Below are 6,000 nucleotides of genomic sequence, written 5' to 3' on the forward strand. Positions count from 1 at the left end.
AAAGTCGTCAGCTGATAAGATTCAGTAGGTGATAGATGCTGCTGCGTTACACCTTTCAAGGTACCAGCTGACAAACTTTCCACTGAGATACAGCAAGCTGACGTTAATTTTCATTCATAGTAGAATATAAACGATCACCAGGTAAATTTTTAGTTGAGAGAAAATCATTGAAAATATAATTTTTTTTTCATGTTCAAGCTGCCAGCTGATGTATAATCCACCATGTTATGGCCAGCTGACTTTTTTTTCCTTCAAAATACTAGGTTAACTATAATCTGACAAAATTTCAAATGGGAGGAAATGACTGAAAAAACTTTTTTTTTCTCCATGCGTGGGAGGCTGCCACCGCCCGCCCCACCCACGGAGTCGCAGCTGACGATCGCGAGTATTCATATTATAGGTCCCTAATGCATTTCACGAATTTTCGATTGGGAGGGACTTGGTCATGAAAATCTGTCACTGGCTCCCGGACTAATAGTCACTAGGTACCTACATTTCTGTTCGCTGAGTTTTTTTACATTATCCATACGTTACGTTGTGTATTTTGTGTTCCTCCGTGTTGATTGCTACCCAACTGTCAAATATCAAAATGCCTAAAGGATCTATTCTAAAAAGGCCGGTGAGAGCACTGGTGATCAAGGTTCGTAATTACTTTGAAGAAGAGTATCAAAATGGTGGCCCGCTATTACCACCGTCGCAAGTGCAAGAGCGTGTTGCGGCCGCATCAGGAATTAGTAGACCTACTGTTTCAATTTAATCAATTACTACCGAAGCTTACGGCACAAGCGGCATGAAGGAAAATAAGCTTCGTACGCCGTAGAAAAAAGCCAACCACGTCATGTGACTTCGGTTGACAACTACGACGCTGACGCTATTCGCCGTCATGTATATGACTATTGCATGCGCAAAGAAAATCCAACACTTAAAAAACTTATTTCTTTACGTGAATGTAGTTTGTTCCATGGCCAAAAATCGTCATTACGCTTGGTTTTGAACGAAATTGGATTTATAAAAAATCGGACAAACGTAAAATATTGATGAAACGTCACGATTAAATGCAAAGCACACAGTATCTAAGAACTGAACTGACGACACCGCCGCTTCCACTAGTTCAGTGCCAATAGAAAAAGGTGAACGCCTTATCATATCCCATGCAGGGTCTACGAAAGAATCCCTGTCAGATGCATTACTGGTCTTTAAATGGACAACTACGAAGAAATGAACGTGGAGATTTACCAAGGATGGTTTAAAGAAATGGTGCAATTTCTGGAAGAACCGTTGATAATTATTATGGACAGCGCTACATATCCAAACAAATTGATAAAATGCCGACGCAGGCCAATAAAAAACAAGAGATAATTGACTGGCTCCAACGCCATGGCGAAAATATGGATAATACTTTACTAAAAATACAATTAGTGAATATTTTAAAATCAAAAAAAAGCCTCCCTAAAAGATATATTACAGACGAAATAGCTGCCGAATGTGATCAATAGTCTACAATACCCAACAACAAACAATACCCATCCCCCTTTTACGACAAACAAGATGTTAAATTTATTAAAAAATGCATGTGCGGAAGTAATCGCCGAACACTGGGAAAAAATTGTGAGAAGAACCCAAAACATTATAGCGTCAGTTTGGGAAATTCATGTGGCATTTGATAATATAGAAGTACAAGAACTTATAATAAATGTTAGGGAGAGCTCATCGAGTGACAGTGACGATTCATCAGATTTTGATTGAAGTAAATAAATAAAGAATAAACATAATATAAATACATCTTGTAATGAAATGTAATATCAGTTAATAAATTTGTACAAAATTATCCGGTAATACATAGATTAGTTTCTTACACTTTGTAAAAAAATATCGGGTCTGTAGGTTTAATGTAGTAGGTATGTAAAAAAGACGCTCGTTCAAGTTTCCGCTGGTGCTGTCAAGAAATGGAATGAGTGGTCTACGTAGTATAACATACCGTACAATGGGGTAAATAGGGACAAAATCGACCTTCAGATTGAATTTTAAAATAGTTCCAATTAAATAGTCACTGCTCAACCAAAGAAATAAGTTGAGTCTTGAACGTACCTAGGTGATAAAAACCGTTACATTATTTTAATTATTCATTTTAAAGAAATAATCGGTAAAATAATGGCCGTCCCAATTTACCCAGCGTCCGGGGTAAATTGACACGGTTGAGGGTTAAATTGGGATATTTGTAAGGGTTGTCAACTCGCAGTACTGCGATATATAGGTAGGTGCCATATAATAATTTATATGGACCGAAATGATGAATACAATCCATAATTTAAGCACAATACACAACATAGTGTAAATTAAGCTGGTTTCTATTCCGAAGCGATGTGACGTGAATGATAATCAACAATACAATGATCAAAAAAAGTATGTGCATGTTATATTTTAGAAAATTATTATTTAATTTCCTTAAAAATCACAACTCTGAAACAAAATCATAAAATAGAATAAAAATTAGAAAACAAAAGGACTGGAAATGCAATAATACAATTTTATTTAATCAACATTTTCAAAATAATCTTTGAGCAAGAGTAAGATATCAGGTGAATAAGATAACAAAACAGCTTTATCTGATTACTGCCAATAATAACAAAAATAAAAGAAATTCTTTCTAAGCGAAATAACTAAACTCAATTAATTCACTCACTCATAATTGGATATCTCGGATTTTTAATTAATGTTACATTTAAAATCTGAGGCCTGTTTTTATTTGTGTGTGTTCGTTGTGAATGTTAACAAAATCATGATTCGATGCGTGAATAGATTCTGAAATAATAAAAGTTTTGATTCGTTTGAGTTCTTTTAACTTTTAATTTTTTTTATTGCTATAAAGAACATACGACCGGGCAGATATTACAAGGTAAATGTCGCGAAAAAAAAGTAATTATATATATACTTTTCTTTTACCTATAATACTTACATAAACTAACTGATAAACACATTAACCTTCTTTACATCACGCAATTAAGTGATAGTATAGGCTAAAAAATCTATTATAAGATATCAGTGACAACCCTAACAAGCCATCCCTATTTTGTCTTTTGGCGTTCCAATTTTGTGTTTTCTCGTCCCTAATTTTTCCAGTCTCGTTCCAAATTACCCTACATACGTCCCAATTTTCCCCAAAAAGAAAGGAAAAAATATACAATTTTTATTTTGTCGAAATATTGTATTTAAAATAAGAATATTGCAACTTACCGTTTGTTGTGGTATTTCCAGGTGTATTAAAAACTTATATAAACTGTGATCTTATTGAAAAAACTTTTTTTAAAAGTTCTTTAAGCTGTTTTAAAACGCACTTTTCAACCACTATTTTAAATTTAATTTGACTAATTTTTGGGACCAACTTAACTCATGTTTAGTACTTCCATAGTTAACTTGGTTTTTCTTCCATACATTGATAAATATTACCTTAAAGAAAATTAGGTAGATTCCATGCTACAAGTACTTTGAGAATCTTCCGCAGGTTTGTCCCAATTTACCCCAGGATCCCAATTTACCCCATGTCATGGTATAGTGTGTATACATATTCTATACTAAATTTTATTCATTACCGTACCTAGGACTTTTTGGCGGGAACGCGAGGAGTGAAGTTGTGTGATTTGTTTTATTTTGTCTATTTAGTGTTTCTTCAGGTTTAAATGTGTAATAATGGTGGTTTATTAACTGTTTAATATCTGTGAAAGTGCACAAATGTGGGAAAATGAAACAAAGCTGCTGGACGTAACTTCTCGGGTTCCTCCAAAAAGTCCACTGAAAAAATCTCAGTAAATGACCACCATTTTACTGCGATTATATTTCATCCCATATCATCTCATTTCATTAAATTTCATCCCAGTTGATTAATGTCTCAAATTAATCATCTTCATTTCATTTCACTCCATATTATCATTTTTCATAAAATTAAGAAAATAAAGTAAAATAAGACATAACTTAAAGGTCTTAGTTACCAGGTCATAAAATCACTTAAAAAAAAAAATTACCGTACCTACATACCTAGACAATACATCGTTTTTTTTTTCATTGAAGACTTCAATGAACAATGAATCGAGTTACAATATTAAAAAGGTCTATGAGTTACCTTTAGAGAATTGATTGAGGTTAGTCTTAAATATTAAATTTATTATCTATGGAAGTTAGATATGAAAGAATATATTATGATACAATATATAAGATATGATTTCATTACATATGTATTCTTTTTATTTTTATTATTGCATTCCATCTTCGAGCCGATAAATTGCCAATGTTATGTAGGTACGCCAATAATGTCACAAGCATCAGGCCATAAATTAAATAGGTAGTTTAAGTTATTTTCAATGTTAAATGTTTGTGATGTGGCAGTTCTTTTTTAAATAAATAAATAAATAAAAGAACCATAGGTTGAATGAGGTAAAAGGCTTATTACACTTGGATAAATTTAGTCGACTGAATTCAGAAGCAAGTTAGAAGCTTCTGATTACACTGTTCTTAATTAAGTTACTGAATCAATTGCCATTTGCCAGTTTAAGCGCGACGAAGTTGGACGTGTCATGTGTGTGAGAGGATGGTCCCAGTATTGTCTAGATAACAAAAAATTGGTCTTGGCGTAGCCCTCGCTGTCGGCTCAATTGAAATAAAAAAAGAAACGGAAGAATATGGGTGAAGAAATATTTATTGCTGCGCGGGAAGTTAACATTATGAGTATAGCAATAGAGTAGAACAAGAACATTATGAGTGATTTAGAACCAGCAGACTTCAGAAATTATCTACATGATCGTTTAGATTCGTGATCGTTTGACCTAATATTAAACCTTGTGACACCGTTTATTCAAAATCAGGATACTATCATACAATACTACGATAATCTATTATATATATATTATGTATATAACTATTAAATATCTAATCCTACGATATTATAAGTCCAAAAGAAAGATTGGTAACATTAAGATTTCTCGCATCAGGAAATTCGTATCAAGATTTAAAATTTAGTTCTTTAATATCCCAACCCCCGCTGACAAAAATTATCCCTGAAACACGTCGGACTATTTATAAATCTCTGCCACATTAAATAAATGTGACTGATATAAATACTTTTTATTCGGAAGTAAAAAACAAACTAAAGCGTCCTTACGCACGGAGAGCTATGGGACGACTGAAATCATTAAGGAACTAACTGCGATATCACCTTCCTAAATGCGTTTCTAATTAGGCTTCGAAATGATTTAATCAGTCAGAAACCATCCTTGCTACTGAATTTAGTAGGCTAGCTTATTGAATGCTATTACACTTCACTGAATTCAGTAGCGACTGAATTCAGTCGACTAAATTTAGCCAAGTGTGATAAGCCTTTAAAATGGAATAATCTTTTTGGTCGTAGTACCTAATATACAAGTGACTTTTCGGAAAACCCCGAAAAGCTATCTGCCTCATAACTTTTTCCATTCCCTTACGCTTGTGAGGAACAAATATGTAAAGTGTTTTGAGTTTAAAATTCCTAGCAGTAAAGCCGTGTTTAAAAAAGAGCAGCCTTGTTTAAGTTATACCCGCTCTTATATCGTAAAATCAGCCCAACTCATATGTAATAAACGTCCGTATTCCAAGCGGGATAGGTCACACACTAAACACTTTCAAAAGAGAAATTAAACATCACTTTCTACTGTCTAAATAATTTACTCAAATATACATTTGTAGTTCATTTTATGAATGTTTGTGTCATATTTTATATTATAATTTTATACAATTTAACTTATTAAGTACCTAAGTATGGTACTTATAGTATTTTGCAATTATCTGGGGTTTTCTGAAAGAAAGTGTTGTTCCTATCTGACTCGAGCTCGCGTACAAAAGTACGTATTTTCACTAAGTTATAATTATTTTTTCTGTGTATATTCAAATAAAAAACAATAACAACGGGTGATTACTTAAACCGACGTATTTTTCTTAATACAAAGATTTTTTTTTAATTATTTATGTCCGTAA

This window comes from Bombyx mandarina, chromosome 13 (genome assembly GCF_030267445.1).
Source record: "Bombyx mandarina strain Sakado chromosome 13, ASM3026744v2".
Taxonomy (NCBI): domain Eukaryota; kingdom Metazoa; phylum Arthropoda; class Insecta; order Lepidoptera; family Bombycidae; genus Bombyx; species Bombyx mandarina.